At 40.5% G+C, this 17,695-nt stretch overlaps 1 pseudogene; it reads right to left on the bottom strand.

The window, feature by feature from the left end:
• Positions 1 to 14,321: 14,321 nt before the first annotated feature.
• On the bottom strand, positions 14,322 to 14,933 carry LOC101679784 (annotated as a pseudogene).
• Positions 14,934 to 17,695: the final 2,762 nt, after the last annotated feature.

Here is a 17,695-nt window from a genome sequence, read left to right as displayed (position 1 = left end):
GTTGTCTTTCTCTGCTTGACATATTTCGCTGAGCATGATACGCTCTAGTTCCATCCATGTTGTCGCAAATGGCAAGATTTCATTTCTTTTGATGGCTGCATAGTATTCCATTGTGTATATATACCACATCTTCTTGATCCATTCATCGGTTGATGGACATCTAGGTTCTTTCCATAATTTGGCTATTGTGGACATTGCTGCTATAAACATTCGGGTGCATGTGCCCCTTTGGATCATTATGTTTGTATCTTTAGGGTAAATACCCAATAGTGCAATGGCTGGGTCATAGGGCAGTTCTATTTTCAACATTTTGAGGAACCTCCATGCTGTTTTCCAGAGTGGCTGCACCAGCTTGCATTCCCACCAACAGTGTAGGAGGGTTCCCCTTTCTCCGCATCCTCGCCAGCATCTGTCATTTTCTGACTTGTTTATTTTAGCCATTCTGACTGGTGTGAGGTGATATCTCATTGTGGTTTTGATTTGTATTTCCCTGATGCCGAGTGATATGGAACACTTTTTCATGTGTCTGTTGGCCATCTGGATGTCTTCTTTGCAGAAATGTCTGTTCATGTCCTCTGCCCATTTCTTGATTGGATTATTTGTTCTTTGGGTGTTGACTTTGCTAAGTTCTTTATAGATTCTGGAAACTAGTCCTTTATCTGATATGTCGTTTGCAAATATCTTCTCCCATTCTGTCAGTTGTCTTTTGATTTTGTTAACTGTTTCCTTTGCTGTGCAAAAGCTTTTGATCTTGATGAAATCCCAATAGTTCATTTTTGCCCTTGCTTCCCTTGCCTTTGGCATTGTTCCTAGGAAGATGTTGCTGCGGCTGAGGTCGAAGAGGTTGCTGCCTGTGTTCTCCTCAAGGATTTTGATGAATTTCTTTCTCAGGTTGAGGTCCTTCATCCATTTTGAGTCTATTTTTGTGTGTGGTGTAAGGAAATGGTCCAATTTCATTTTTCTGCATGTGGATGTCCAATTTTCCCAGCACCATTTATTGAAGAGGCTGTCTTTTTTCCATTGGACATTCTTTCCTGCTTTGTCAAAGATGAGTCGACCAAGAGTTGAGGGTCTATTTCTGGGCTCTCTATTATGTTCCATTGATCTATGTGTCTGTTTTTGTGCCAGTACCATGCTGTCTTGATGATGACAGCTTTGTAATAGAGCTTGAAGTCCGGAATTGTGATGCCACCAACGTTGGCTTTCTTTTTCAATATCCCTTTGGCTATTCGAGGTCTTTTTTGGTTCCATATGAATTTTAGAATTATTTGTTCCATTTCTTTGAAAAAGAAGGATGGTACTTTGATAGGAATTGCATTAAATGTGTAGATTGCTTTAGGTAGCATAGACATTTTCACAATATTTATTCTTCCAATCCAGGAGCATGGAACATTTTTCCATTTCTTTGTGTCTTCCTCAATTTCTTTCATGAGTACTTTATAGTTTTCTGAGTATAGATTCTGTGCCTCTTTGGTTAGGTTTATTCCTAGGTATCTTATGGTATGGTTTTGGGTGCAATTGTAAATGGCATTGACTCCTTAATTTCTCTTTCTTCTGTCTTGCTGTTGGTGTAGAGAAATGCAACTGATTTCTGTGCATTGATTTTATATCCTGACACTTTACTGAATTCCTGTATAAGTTCTAGCAGTTTTGGAGTGGAGTCTTTTGGGTTTTCCACATAGAGTATCATATCATCTGCAAAGAGTGATAATTTGACTTCTTCTTTGCCGATTTGGATGCCATCATTTTCCTTTTGTTGTCTGATTGCTGAGGCTAGGACCTCTAGTACTATGTTGAAAAGCAGTGGTGATAATGGACATCCCTGCCGTGTTCCTGACCTTAGCGGAAAAGCTTTCAGTTTTTCTCCATTGAGAATGATATTTGCAGTGGGTTTTTCATAGATGGCTTTGATGATATTGAGGTATGTGCCCTCTATCCCCACACTTTGAAGAGTTTTGATCAGGAAGGGATGCTGTACTTTGTCAAATGCTTTTTCAGCATCTATTGAGAGTATCATATGGTTCTTGTTCTTTCTTTTATTGATGTGTTGTATCACATTGATTGATTTGCGGATGTTGAAACAACCTTGCAGCCCTGGAATAAATCCCACTTGGTCGTGGTGAATAATCCTTTTAATGTACTGTTGAATCCTATTGGCTAGTATTTTGTTGAGTATTTTCACATCTGTGTTCATCAAGGATATTGGTCTATAGCTCTCTTTTTTGATGGGATCCTTGTCTGGTTTTGGGATCAAGGTAATGCTGGCCTCATAAAAAGAGTTTGGAAGTTTTCCTTCCATTGCTATTTTTTGGAACAGTTTCAGGAGAATAGGAATTAGTTCTTCTTTAAATGTTTGGAAGAATTCCCCCGGGAAGCCGTCTGGCCCTGGGCTTTTGTTTGTTTGGAGATTTTTAATGACTGTTTCAATATCCTTACTGGTTATGAGTCTGTTCAGGCTTTTTATTTCTTCCTTGTTCAGTTGTGGTGGTTTATATGTTTCTAGGAATGCATCCATTTCTTCCAGATTGTCAAATTTGTTGGTGTAGAGTTGCTCATAGTATGTTCTTATAATAGTTTGTATTTCTTTGGTGTTAGTTGTGATCTCTCCTCTTTCATTCATGATTTTATTTATTTGGGTCTTTTCTCTTTTCTTTTTGATAAGTCGGGCCAGGGGTTTATCAATTTTATTAATTCTTTCAAAGAACCAGCTCCTACTTTCGTTGATTTGTTCTATTGTTTTTTTGGTTTCTATTTCATTGATTTCTGCTCTGATCTTTATGATTTCTCTTCTCCTGCTGGGCTTAGGGTTTCTTTCTTGTTCTTTCTCCAGCTCCTTTAGGTGTAGGGTTAGGTTGTGTACCTGAGACCTTTCTTGTTTCTTGAGAAAGGCTTGTACCGCTATATATTTTCCTCTCAGGACTGCTTTTGTTGTGTCCCACAGATTTTGAACCGTTGTATTTTCATTATCATTTGTTTCCATGATTTTTTTCAATTCTTCTTTAATTTCCCGGTTGACATTCATTCTTTAGAAGGATGCTGTTTAGTCTCCATGTGTTTGGGTTCTTTCCAAACTTCCTTTTGTGGTTGAGTTCTAGCTTTAGAGCATTGTGGTCTGAAAATATGCAGGGAATGATCCCAATCTTTTGATACCGGTTGAGTCCTGATTTAGGACCGAGGATGTGATCTATTCTGGAGAATGTTCCATGTGCACTAAAGAAGAATGTGTATTCTGTTGCTTTGGGATGAAATGTTCTGAATATATCTGTGATGTCCATCTGGTCCAGTGTGTCATTTAAAGCCTTTATTTCCTTGCTGATCTTTTGCTTGGATGATCTGTCCATTTTAGTGAGGGGAGTGTTAAAGTCCCCTACTATTATTGTATTATTTTTGATGTGTTTCTTTGATTTTGTTATTAATTGGTTTATATAGTTGGCTGCTCCCACGTTGGGGGCATAGATATTTAAAATAGTCAGATCTTCTTGTTGGACAGACCCTTTGAGTATGATATGGTGTCCTTCCTCATCTCTTATTATAGTCTTTGGCTTAAAATCTAATTGATCTGATATAAGGATTGCCACTCCTGCTTTCTTCTGATGTCCATTAGCATGGTAATTTCTTTTCCACCCCTTCACTTTAAATCTGGAGGTGTCTTTGGGCTTAAAATGAGTTTCTTGGAGGCAACATATAGATGGGTTTTGTTTTTTTATCCATTCTGATACCCTGTGTCTTTTGACAGGGGCATTTAGCCCATTAACATTCAGGGTCACTATTGAGAGATATGAATTTAGTGCCATTGTATTGCCTGTAAGGTGACTGTTACTGTATATGGTCTCTGTTCCTTTCTGATCTACCACTTGTAGACTCTCTCTTTGCTTAGAGGACCCCTTTCAAAATTTCCTGTAGAGCTGGTTTGGTGTTTGCAAATTCTTTCAGTTTTTGTTTGTCCTGGAAGCTTTTAATCTCTCCTTCTATTTTCAATGATAGCCTAGCTGGATATAGTATTCTTGGCTGCATGTTTTTCTCGTTTAGTGCTCTGAAAATATCATGCCAGCTCTTTCTGGCCTGCCAGGTCTCTGTGGATAAGTCAGCTGCTAATCTAATATTTTTACCATTGTATGTTACAGACTTCTTTTCCCAGGCTGCTTTCAGGATTTTCTTTGTCACTGAGACTTGTAAATTTTACTATTAGGTGACAGGGTGTGGGCCTATTCTTATTGATTTTGAGGGGCGTTCTCTGAACCTCCTGAATTTTGATGCTCGTTCCCTTTGCCATATTGGGAAAATTCTCCCCAATAATTCTCTCCAGTATACCTTCTGCTCCCCTCTCTCTTTCTTCTTCTTCTGGAATCCCAATAATTCTACTGTTGTTTCATCTTATGCTGTCACTTTTCTCTCGAATTCTCCCCTCATAGTCCAGTAGCTGTTTGTCCCTCTTTTGCTCAGCTTCTTTATTCTCTGTCATTTGGTCTTCTATATCACTAATTCTTTCTTCTGCCTCATTTATCCTAGCAGTGAGAGCCTCCATTTTTTATTGCACCTCATTAATAGCTTTTTTGATTTCAACTTGGTTAGATTTTAGTTCTTTTATTTCTCCAGAAAGGGCTTTTATATCTCTCGAGAGGGTTTCTCTAATATCTTCCATGCGTTTTTTGAGCCCGGCTAGAACCTTGAGAATTGTCATTCTGAACTCTAGATCTGACATATTACCAATGTCTGTATTGATTAGGTCCCTAGCCTTCATACTGCCTCTTGTTCTTTTTTTTGTGTTGAATTTTTCTGTCTTGTCATTTTGTCCAGATAAGAGTATATGAAGGAGCAAGTAAAATACTAAAAGGGTGGCAACAACCCCAGTAAATTATGCTTTAACCAAATTAGTAGAGATCCCAAATCATTAGGGGGGAGAAAGGGGATAAAAAGAGGTTCAAAAAGGAAGAAAGAAAAAAGAAAAAAAAAGAAAAGAAAAAAAGAAAACAAATAAGAAAAATATAAAAAAGAAAAATATATATATTCGATAAACTAGTTAAAAAACGTTAAAAAAGAAAAAGGTAAAAGTTCAAAAAAATTTTACCAGAAGGCGAGAAAAAAAAACAAAAAATGAAAAGGAAAAAAATTAAATTAACTGCAAGACTAAAAAAAAAATCACAGGGAAAAAGCCATGAGTTCCGTGCTTTGCTTTCTCCTCCTCTGGAATTCTGCTGCTCTCCTTGGTATTGAAACCGCACTCCTTGGTAGGTGAACTTGGTCTCGGCTGGATTTCTTGTTGATCTTCTGGGGGAGGGGCCTGTTGTAGTGATTCTCAAGTGTCTTTGCCCCAGGAGGAATTGCACCGCGCTTAGCAGGGGCCGGGGTGAGTAATCCCCTCGGGTTTGCTTTCAGGAGCTTTTGTTCCTTGAGCGCTTTCTGTAGAGTTTCGGAGGACGGGAATACAAATGGCGGCCTCCTGGTCTCCAGCCCGGAGGAGCTGAGAGTCCAGGGCCCCATTCCCCAGTGCGCCCTCAGAGAACAGCGCTCAGTCACTCCCTTCTGCCCGACCTCCGGCCGCGCTCCGAGCTCACCGAGCCTGCGACCGGTTCAAGGTAACACCGAGCTGCGAGCTTACTGTCGGCTCTGTCTCTGTAGCTGGCTTTCCCGTTCCAATACCCGCAAGCTCTGTGACACTCAGACACCCCCGATCCTTCTGTGACCCCGGGACCTGAGGCCACACTGACCCCGCGTGGGCTTCGCCCCGGGTAGCCTCTGGAGCGATGTCCCTCAGTGGAACAGACTTTTAAAAGTCCTGATTTGTGCTCCATTGCTCCGCCGCTTGCCGGGAGCCGGCCCCTCCCCCCGGGGTCTAGCTTCCCGTCGCTTTGGATTCACTTCTCCGCCGGTCCTACCTCTCAGAAAGTGGTTGTTTTTCTGTTTCCAGAATTGCTGTTCTTCTTCTCTTCGATCTGCCGATGGATTTCCAGGTGTTTGCAATCTTTAGATAAGCTATCTAGCTGATCTCCGGCTAGCTGAAGTAGCCTCAGCCTGCTACTTCTCCGCCATCTTGACTCCTCCCCTGTTATTTGTATTTTTAATACAAATACATTTATATTTAATACAAATACATCTGGTCAACTAGGGACTAAGCAAGATCAATAACCTCTGAACAGTTTTGCTCTATAGAGAAAGAAGTACAATGGTCAGGTTCAGGCATACAGGTAACTAGGTTTAAAGTTTGACAAGTTTTAAGTATTATTTCTGGCATATCTGTAAGTGTAGCCGAGTATTTAGTAAGTCGACCCCCATCATCCATTGGTGGCTTTTGGTTTCAAAGACATTTTGGACCTGATGTGAAGTCTTTAGAGTCAGGGACTGTCCCATAATGAGATTTGAGGCTCCTTTTACCAAGAGCACTGTTATATGCTTAGCTAAAGCCTTTGTTTGCAATTGTATTTCAGTAGAGGGGGCTTCTCGGATAAATATGACTAAAGGAAGGAAACCACTAAGAAGCCCTTTTTGAGGAGTGCCTGGGTGGTTCAATGGATTAAGCCTCTGCCTTCACCTCAGGTCATGATCTCAGGGTCCTGGGATCAAGTCCCGAATCAGGCTCTCTGCTCAATGGGAGCCTGCTTTCCTCTCTCTCTCTCTCTGTCTTTCTCTCTCTCTGCCTGCCTCTCTGCCTACTTGTGATTTCTGTATGTCAAATAAATAAATAAAATCTATTTTTAAAAAGTCCTTTTTGAGTGATCCAGTCTTAACAATATCATAATTATAAAGTATAACTGGGAGAAATCTTGTCTCTGGGGATAAGGGCATCACCAAGTGCATCATCCAATCCAATCATAAAGAGGTGGAGCCCTCCATTATCTCCACAAGTTTGTAGTTAATCCTGTGGATTGGGGTATGCTCTGGCTTTTAGGAATGATGTCATCATCCCAACCACACAGAATTGGTCAAGGTGCTACTTGAGTTATATAATTGTTGGGGAATTAATCCCATTTTCCAGCTGTTTAAATAATTATGTGTCCATGGGGTTCTGTTATTATCCCCACAGAATAGTAAAAAGATTGTCTATATAAGAGTTACTGTGGTGGGGCGCCTGGGTGGCTCGGAGGGTTAAAGCCTCTGCCTTCAGCTCAGGTCATGATCTCAGGGTCCTGGGATCGATTCCCGCATCAGGCTCTCTGATCAGCAGGGAGCCTGCTTCCCCCCCTCTTTCTGCCTGCCTCTCTGCCTACTTGTGATCTCTGTCAAATAAATAAATAAAATCTTTTTTTTTTAAAAAAAGAATCTGTTTTGCTGGAACTTCTTCATAAGGAATCTCAGAAACCAAGCCAAGTATTTGCCATCAGACATGCCTGCAATATGTGTAGATTGGACAAATTCCTCTTCCTGAGGTTCCCAGAGTATCCTGAGGTTCCTGCACCTGCCAGTAAGTGACATATTTTTGTCACCTGGTGAGGCTGCTGGAAACTCTGTAAGCAAGGTACCAGGCCAACAGTCCCAAGGGGTTTATGGCTCCAAGTTTCATAAAGTCCACCTTAGTTCCTTAAAGATGCCTGGTCATATCTGAGCCTATGCATGTCTTTCTCAAATATGACATTCCAGTTATAGCCTTGTTATTTTAATCCATGTTTCCAATGCTGTCCTATTACAAGGAGAACAGATTCTTATTGAACTTATGGAAATGACTAGGATTGCCATGGAAGAATACTCGCTGAGACCTTTTGAGTTTGAGGGTTCAGGTTGAGAGAAAGGTTGAATGTTTTGATTTATTTACAAATGAGTATTTTTACATTTCTGTAAGTCACAGGTATCTTAAGAAAAATTTTCCTTAGTCTGGAAGAGCAAACATTAGAGAACCAGCAAAGTTTCAAACAAGAGTCACAACACTATAATCTTTTAGTTTATTTAGTCCCATGTTACTAATTCTGGTTTAGTCTGAATGCAGTTTTAGTTAGTTCTGGAAATTTCTACTCACTTCAGTTCTGATCTTAAAGATATTGAATACCTGTGTTGTCCTAAAAGTCCTTTGTATGAATCTCCTTTAAGATGAAACTCATTTTACAAAAGAATTATAACAATTATAAATGACAAAAACTCAGAATAGATATGGTTAAAGAGCTGATAAGAGTTTACAATAGAGCTGGCAAGGAAATCAGGTTATTTCTCTGACACATAACACTTCAATAATTAAAATATCAAGCAATGAACTTTTCAAAACACTAAAACTTTGGGAAATGCTTAGAACCTCTAGAACAGTTAGAGCATTTAACAAATGTAACCCAGGGTTTATCATTTGTTTAGCAGTACTTCCTGAGTAACTTAGCATACCAAGGAAACACTTAATAAGTTAAAGAGATTTCATTTACAGTTTAAATCTTGTCAACACTTGTTAAAATCTTAGAAAGTTTTAAAGCACATGCCTAAATATAATTAGGGATGTTAAAGATCTGACATGGGCAAAATGTGGAAAATGGTTTTTCTGGAAAGGTAAAGAGGAAAAAACTGTTTACATTTTCTTAACAGCAGATAAATTAATTTTAGAAAACTTTGTCTTTTTGAACAGAGAGAAATTCAACCTTATACCAGAGCACTTTAAAACCCATTTGTTTTCATCTTAGTCTGTCCTGACCACACCTAAAATTCCTTTCCCAAGTTTTTCTGTCATAAACCTCCTACAACTCCTTTGCATTCAGATTTTGTCCCACGCCACTTCTTTCCAAACAACCATCTCATGTAGAACAAAATCACCATTTTTACCTTCAACAAAAATGCATTGCCATCAGTCATTCAGAATTTTGCATTCTTTACAAACCTTCATTTCTAGTGAAGACTAAGTATTAACCAATTGTGAACTGTTACACCAGAATCCTTTAGATGGCAAATTTGTGAATCAGTTAAGCACAAAACATGTTTGCCAACAGATTTAAATACCCTTAGTTTCTTTGCAGTAAGTCAAAGCACAAACTTATGTCCAGTAATTAATGACTTAGCATTTTATCCTATTTGAAAGACCTAGATGTCCAATGAATTTAATTCCATTTATCACCCAAGCAAAACATTAAAGTTTCAGGTTACCAAAGACTTTGAAAGCTATATTAACAATTACACATGAAAACTTTGAGATAATTAACCATAAGTTTAGTCATCTTTTTGCTAACATATTGCAACAGAGATAACACGAGCTTATTTGACCTTCAGTAAACCTTGATAGAATAAAAGTTTCACATTTACTGCTGTAACTTCAAAGACATGTCTATCTTAATTAAAACAACAAACTAATTTAGTTTAAATACTTATTTGTTTTCCACTGGGGCCCACAGCACTTTCAATTTTTGAGACACAGGGAAATCTGGAGTGGAAGGTGTTAGGTCCAGGGGGTGCTCTTCTTGCTCCTTGACAATGAAGGAAAAAGGAGCCATGGTGCAGGAATCACCAAGGATGGTATGCAGGCCATTTATGCAGGCCACACACAAGGTGGCAGAAACAGAAGGGGGAGACAGAAGAGATAAAAGTGCTGCCAGATGGCAGAGAAAGGGTTCCCGGTTTTAGAGCTCATCAACTCCAACAGAGGAGCAGACACCATGTTTTCCCACCAAGGGATGTGGGGGGGGGGGTGTTAGGCAGTCCACATCCAGCCAGAGAACACAGGGAATTTCCCCAAAACAAAGGGAGTTTCAGCAGCTGCTTGAGAATATTCCTTAAAGTCTCTATATCCAGTTAGTGGCTATACCTGGAGCCAACTGTGGTTAGTCTAGCTTGAGACAGAGACCTCTATTAGGAGGAACAGAGAGAGAGAGAGAGAGTCCCAGTCCCCTTTGCTAGGGATGGCCTGTGTATCCTCTGGCAACCTGGATTTACCAGGAGGAGGTTTATTTAGATAATTATCATCCAATACCTCAGGATGGGGTTTGCTAGACAGATATATTCAGGCAAATGCATTCTGCAAGAGGCCCTTAGGTTGGGGTCTTGGTGTAGAGCAGTGAAGGTACCCTAGGTACATTTGCCCTATTTCCTGTGGAGATCTAACTGATAGATCCCACTGAGGCCATTAGAGTGTTCCAGGAGTTCAGTCCTTTCCTAAGTTTTGCAATGCAATTTGCTTCCAGTGGGTTAAAAGGCATTCCAAGGTAGAGTCCTTGGGAACTGAATTAGCCTACTGAGGCTATGTTCCCATAAAAGTAAAGAAAGTCCATTACCAAATCCCCTGACTCCTGGGTGGCTTCCCACGCAGGATATGTCAGAGGTTCCCATGTATCAAAAGCAACCGGAGGTGTTCCTCAAACAAGACATTGCTATTAAGCACAATCCTACCTTCTCATGAAGGCTTTCCTGCCATAAAAGGCCCCGGAGGAGTGTTGGCATCCCTCCCCTTCCCCATTGCATCCTAGGCTACAGATAGGTGCCTGGTGAGTGGACTGAAATACCGTGCTGTGCCATGCCATGCCATCTTATGCCCTGAAGGTTTTGTACTGCCCTGCCATTTTAACCCACAGAAAATACTAGAAAAGTTTTACAAGAGGAAATTACCCTATTTTACAGCTTTTAGTAGTTAGTAGAGGACACTGACAAGAAACAGTACAAGGTTGAAATCCATCGTGGTTTAAGCGACATTCCAACACATGTGGTCCTTACAGCCAACTTCCCTAGGAATTGGTTGCTGTTTTAATTCAATCAGGTACTGGTTTCCGCTGGCTTCCAGTGGAGCTCCTGAGACCAGAAGTGGCTAGACCAGGAATGTGGAGGGGATCACATTAGATCAATCAGGAGGAAAGCATACAGACAAGTCTTAAGATTGGCAACCCTCCTGGTGACTTAGGTGGCTGTCCTGTACCCAAGACAGACAACTTTGTATAAGAACAGGAACAGAGAGAGGTCATCAAGTTACTGGGTCTTATTACCATTCTGACCACAGCCAAACTTCCAGCCAAAAGTCAGACTTTCTCCTCCTTGTAGAATAGCCACAGGTTAGAGGATTGCAGCCCGAGCAATTGACATGAATGTGTTCCGATAAGACTGTACTCCTTGATGAGCCCCTGAAATAAGAGTAAAGGAAGAGGAGAGAAAGTACTCACCAATTTTGCACCAAAGCTCAGAGTCCAGATGTAAAGACTCAAAGCCCCACATTTGGCCACCAAATATATAGAATATAGGTGATGTTCAGTGGGGTGGAGTAGAGAGCCAAAGACCAAGAAAGAATTCTTGAGACATCTTTGATGCAAAAATAGTGGTTTACTAAAGCATAGGACAAGACCCGTGGGCAGACTTGCTGCCCCAGTTGTGAAGGGTGTACGATGGGGTTAGGGGAGGTAAGAAAAAAGCTTTCAATAGAACTTTCATATGCTAAAAAGAACCAATGACAAAGAGGCCTTGGCACTGTCAGGGTTTTTCCCTTTAACAAGGTATTAACGTTAAGATAGTTGGGAGATTCCTAAAGAATGTCACAATATGTCCACCCAGGAGTGGGGGTGGGGGAAGGTTGCAGGATGTCAGCTTTTGTTTTGTCCTCAGCCAGCCTTCTGTTCCCTCATAAAAACCATGAAACAGTGTCATACAGCAGGTCTCATTCACACACCACAATACAAAACACTGTCTTATATACATAATAAACAAAGTATCTCACATGCACACACTCACACAACAGAACAGTGTCTCACACACATATCCCACTATACACAGCACCTCACAGTGTTGTGTAATGGCTATAATTACAGACCCATTGTCTGGATGTACATTTGGACAACAGGTATAGTACAGTTGATCCTTGAACAATATGAGCTTGAATCGTCTGAGTCCACTTATATGCAGATTTTTTTAAATAAATACATTACAGAACTGTAAATGTATCCTCCCTTGGGATTTTTTTTTTCTTGGCTGGACCCCGGGCTTTAGAGGTTTATATTTTGTTCACAATGGATGGAAATCCATGGACTGAAGGGTCAAATTTATGAAAGTCCTAGTGAAAAGATGTTGACAAGCACTAAAACCACCGTGGTTCCTCGGAGAGTTCTTAGAATTCTAGAAATATGATCATAAACATTACTTAGGTCTTTTACATATCAATATTCAGTAAAGAGGTTCTCTACTAAACATTCCTCTAGTAGTATGAGACCTAGTCAAGGAAAACAATGATTTCCATCTTTTAACAGTTCAATCCAACATGATAGGGCTGAATTGACCTCCCTGGCCACCCAAGGCCATAGCTTTACAGCAGAAAAGTATGTGCTTCAATACCAAAACACGAGTCTCATGTGGTTGGTCACTATTTTTAGGTTATTACCTTGGCTGTCTTTCTTCTTTAAAAAGGCTCTTCCATAAGTCTCTCTTCTCCAAGTTGGAGACACCTTATTTTTGAGTTATTTCAAATCACAAATTCAAAGACTTATAAACACGAGGCTTCAAGGGAAAGGATTCATTCTGATAATTATGGTTCAGAAAAAGTTGTAATATTATGGCTAGAACACACAGAACTGGTTATTAACCTCTTGCTACTATTACAAGAAATAATAGTTTAGTCCAGCTTACTGTGACCTCTGATAGATCAAGACAAGCTTTTGCCTTTTAATAAATGTCCTGGTATTTTGACTTCCCTTTCAACTCATTTAATTTCAACAATCTGTCAAAAAAGAGCCAATAAATATTGAGTTATATTGTGTTGGGTTTTTTAAACTCTCAAACTGCAGACTATAAAAACATCTTGTGACAAATGTAATGATCCAAAGGGACACATGCACGCCAATGTTTATGGCAACAATGTCCACAATAGCCAAACTAAGAAAAGAGCTGATGTCTGTCAACAGATGAATGGATAAAGAAGATGTGGTGTCACATTGAGATACCACCTTACACCAGTTAGAATGGCCAAAATTAACAAGACAGGAAACAACGTGTGTTGGAGAGGATGTGGAGAATGGGGAACCCTCTTACACTGTTGGTGGAAATGCAAGCTGGTACAGCCACTTTTGGAAAGTGGCTGGAAAGCCACTTTGGAAAACAGTGTGGAGATTCCTTAAGAAATTAAAAATAGAGGGACGCCTGGGTGGCTCAGTTGGTTAAGCAGCTGCCTTCGGCTCAGGTCATGATCCCAGCATTCTGGGATTGAGTCCCACATCGGGCTCCTTGCTCAGCGGGGAGCCTGCTTCTCCCTCTGCCTCTGCCTGCCATTCTGTCTGCCTGTGCTTGCTCTCTCCCCCTCTCTCTCTCTGATAAATAAATAAAATCTTAAAAAAAAAAGAAATTAAAAATAGAGCTTCCCTATGACCCTGCAATTGCACCACTGGGTATTTACCCCAAAGATACAGATGTAGTGAAAAGAAAGATCATCTTTACCCCAATGTTCATAGCAGCAATGGCCACAGTTGCCAAACTGTGGAAAGAACCAAGATGCCCTTCAACAGACAAATGGATTAAGAAGACATGGTCCATATATACAGTGGGGTATTATGCCTCTATCAGAAAGGACGAATACCCAATTTTTGTATCAACATGGACAGGACTGGAGGAGATTGTGCTAAGTGAAATAAGTCAGGCAGAAAGAGTCAATTATCATATGGTTTCATTTATTTGTGGAGTATAAGGAATAACATGGAGGACATGGGGAGATGGAGAGGAGAAGGGAGTTGGAGAAAATTGGAGGGGGAGACTAACCATGAGAGACTATGGACTCTGAGAAAAAAACTGAGGGTTTTGGAGGGGAGAGGGGTGGGAGGTTGGGTGAGTCTGGTGGTGGGTATTATGGAGGTCATGTATTGCATGGAGTACTGGGTGTGGTGCATAAACAATAAATCTTGGAACACTGAAAAAAAATTTAAATAAATAAATTTTTTTTAAAAAGATGTGATCTGTGTGTGTGTGTGTGTGTGTGTGTACACACACATATATACACAATGGAATATTATTCAGCCATCAAAAAAGATGAATATTTATCATTTACATCGAATTGAATGGAACTTGAGGGTATAATGCTGAGCAAAGTAAGTCACTCAGACAGACAATTATCGTGTTTTCACTCATATGTGGAATATAAGAAATAGCACCGTGGATCAGAGAATAAGGGAGGGAAAACTGAATGAAAGTCATCAAAGAGAGAGACAGACCATGAGAGACCCTTTTAACTATAGGAAACAAACTTAGGATTGCTGTAGGGGAGGTGGGTTTGGGTAATGGACATTAAGGAGGGCACATGATGTGATGAGCACTGGGTGTTATGTATTATTGAACACTACATCTATATAGCACTGGGTGCTATATATTTTTGAACACTACATTTGAAACTAATGATGTTGGATATGTTGGATAATTGATTTAAATTTGAAAAATAATTAAGAAAATAAAAACATCTTCTGTATCTCTCACCCTGACCACCCTGCTATTTTTCCATATACCACAGGCCACAAATAATTACAAATCCAGGGGGGCAAAGCTGACATGTTCAATTTGGAGCCAGTATGCAGGAGGGCAATGAGGACTGATGACAGAGTTATGGACAAAATATAGGTTGAAGTTCGTCACTATAAAGAAAGAAGAAACAATGACAAAGGCCAGAAATAGGAGGTTGTTATAGAAGATGGAAAATGTTGTAGCTTCATAACTGGTAATTTTGTTCTTCTTCCACAAGATTCTTTCTTCTTGTTTCTTTTGAGACATCTTTCTTTAATCATCTTCAGGAAGTTTTTGAGTCACTTCTTTGGAAACAGCATCCTTCCTCTTTAGTGCTACTTTGTGTTTGAGAATAAATTTCACATTTTTGTCTGCAAAGGCTACCAAATAAGTGCTTACTAGGATCATCACACTATAGAGAACAGCAGACTGACCAGGATCCATATGCCATGCTCACCAAGATAACTGGCCAGGGATGGTAGACATGATGAATGTATTCCCAAAAAGAACACTGAGGACATGGCCAAATCCTGCAGGAGCAGGGCCTCCTTGGATTGATGCTTGGAACCACCTTTGGAAACCATGGTGCAGTTGAGGCATGAGCCTGGAAGCTCTTGTGATTTTAGTAACATTTTCTTTTCTCCAATTTACCTTATTGTAGAATACAGTATACAATACATATAACATATGAAATATGCTTAATCAACTATTTGTGTTATTTGCTAAGGCTTCTGATCAATAGCTATTAGTAGTTGTTGGGGAATCAAAAGTTATATTGGGATTTTCAATTGCGTGGGAACCAGGAACCCTAGCCTCCAGATTGTTCAAGGGTCAACTGTATGTGCTATTGGCATAATTTTATAGTATAGTTTTGCTGGGGAATACATAGAAGTTGAATAGCATTAGAGAAAATGGAGTCCACTATATGTGCAAGGAGTCAAGTTGAATAGTACATGTTGGGTGTGCAAGGAGTGATAGCTAAATGATACAGAATGGTTCTGAATAGAGTGGCTGAATCACAAGCAAGTTTGAGGGGCATGGTTTTTAGTTGGGAAATTGTTGATGAACAGTAATTGGAAGTACAGTCTACCTGGGTATAAGTTGAATAACACAGAGGTGGGCATCAAAGGGAAATTGTAGTGAGTACAATGGGTGGGCAAGGAAAAGAGTGTTAAATGGCACCAACAAGGGTGTGCATGAAATGTATGTTGGATAGTGCAGATGAATGAACAAGAGGTAACTACTGAATCACACACGGTAGGAATGCAAGACTGATATCTGAATGAATCTTGCAGGTGTGCAAGATGCAGACATCGGGGGGTGCCTGGGTGGTTCTGTCCTTAAGTGTCAGCCTTCAGCTCAAGTCATGATCCCAGGGTCCTAAGATCAAGTCCCACATCGGGCTCTCTGCTCTCTCTCCCACTCCCCCTGCTTGTGTTCCCTCTCTCGCTATGTCTTTCTCTGTCAAATAAATAAAATCTTTAAAAAATGCAGACATCGGTCATTGCCAATTGGTATTCAGACAGTGATTTTGAGTCAACATAGCACAGGTACTGAAAGTGAAAGTTGAGTCCAAGAAGCGGAAGTGGATCTTCAAACAGCTAAAAGACAGTATGCAATGGCTGGAAATGTGATGGCTTATAATGGGCATAAGGCCTATAAACTGAATAACACAATTCATGAGCAAATTATTAGGTGCCTGGAACATCTATATGTGCAAGGAGTCAGGTTAGGATGATGTAGAATGGGTGAGCAAAGAATTATTTCTCTGTAAATTATAATTGAAAGGTACAGTGTGTATGAAAAGTATGGAAATGGAGAAAACAGCATGTGTATGAAAAGTATGGAAATGGAGAAAACAGCCTGGCTGTGCAACAAGTGCAAGGTGAATTCTACAGAGGGGCTCCAGCAGGTGGGTCTTGGGGTGGAGGGTTTGGGAAGTCATCCTAGGGATATAGCCTTGTCCTGCAAAAAGCCATGCTAGAGTTTGGTCAAGTCTCTTAGTTCAGGGGTTTAGAGGGAATTGTTATGTGCTGAGAGTTCTGCAGTCTTCACCCCCCAGGGCCTCCCAAAATACTCTGTTTCTACCAACACAGAGGTGAGTGGGCCCCATGCAGGTGTGTGATTGGGCTTGGAAATTCCATGACAAATTCCATGCTAACCCCTCTCTATCCAGATCATTCCAACGCTCTAGGAAATGTTTTTTGAGGTACGGCCAACACTCGAAGTGGGAAGCTGGTACCCAGACACCCCTTCCAGGCCTCCCTGCCTGGTCCAGAAATGGACCTGGAAACATTTTCTAGATGGGCATGTGATGACAGGAGTCCATGCAGGACTATGGCCAGACCACTGACCACTCCACAGATGTCTCTGGCTGGACACTCCAGAGATCTGAAAAATATTTATTTTTTAAATTTTTATTTATTTTAAGATTTCTTTTCAGTATTCCAGAATTCATTGTTTATGCACCACACCCAGTGTTCCATGCCCTCCATAATACCCACCACCAGGCTCACCCAACTTCCCACACCCCCAACCCTCCAAAACCTTCAGATTGTTTTTCAGGGTCCACAGTCTCTCATGGTTTGTCTCCCCCTCCAATTTCCCCCAACTCCCTTCTCTCCACCTCCCCATGTCCTCCGTGTTATTTCTTATGCACCATAAATAAGGGAAACCATATGATAATTGATTCTCTCTGCTTGACTTATTTCACTCAGAATAATCTCTTCCAGTCCCATCCATGTTGATACAAAAGTTGGGTATTCATCCTTTTTGATGGAGGCATAATACTCCACTGGATATATGGACCTCATCTTCCTTATCCATTCATCCATTGAAGGGCATCTTGGTTCTTTCCATAGTTCCACAGCTATGAACATTGGCCTTTCTTTTCACTATATCTGTATCTTTGGGGTAAATACCCAGTAGTGCAATTTCAGGGTCATAGAGAAGCTCTATTTTTAATTTCTTAAGGAATCTCCACACTGTTTTACAAAGTGGCCGTACCAACTTGCATTCCCACCAACAGTGGAAGAGGGTTCCCCTTTCTCCACATCCTCTCTGACACACATTGTTTCCTGTGTTGTTAATTCTGGCTGTTCTAACTGGTGTTAGGTGGTACCTCAATGTGGTTTTGATTTGAATCTCCCTGATGGCTAGTGATGATGAACATTTTGAAAAATATTTAGAAGGCACATCAGACCACCTAAACACACCCAGTACTATGACCAAGACCATGCTATCACTGGGCCTCCTTGTCAATCCCAGGCTGATCTCTTCTTCAAAATGTGACTTAAAAAGAAATACAAGAGCCCGATCTGGTAGCCAGGCCTCTCAGAGGACTGTG

The sequence above is a fragment of the Mustela putorius genome, unplaced genomic scaffold (assembly GCF_011764305.1).
Source record: "Mustela putorius furo isolate JIRA1106 unplaced genomic scaffold, ASM1176430v1.1 tig00003972_pilon_pilon_pilon, whole genome shotgun sequence".
Classification (NCBI taxonomy): domain Eukaryota; kingdom Metazoa; phylum Chordata; class Mammalia; order Carnivora; family Mustelidae; genus Mustela; species Mustela putorius.
This window is presented reverse-complemented; position numbering and strand designations above follow the sequence as displayed.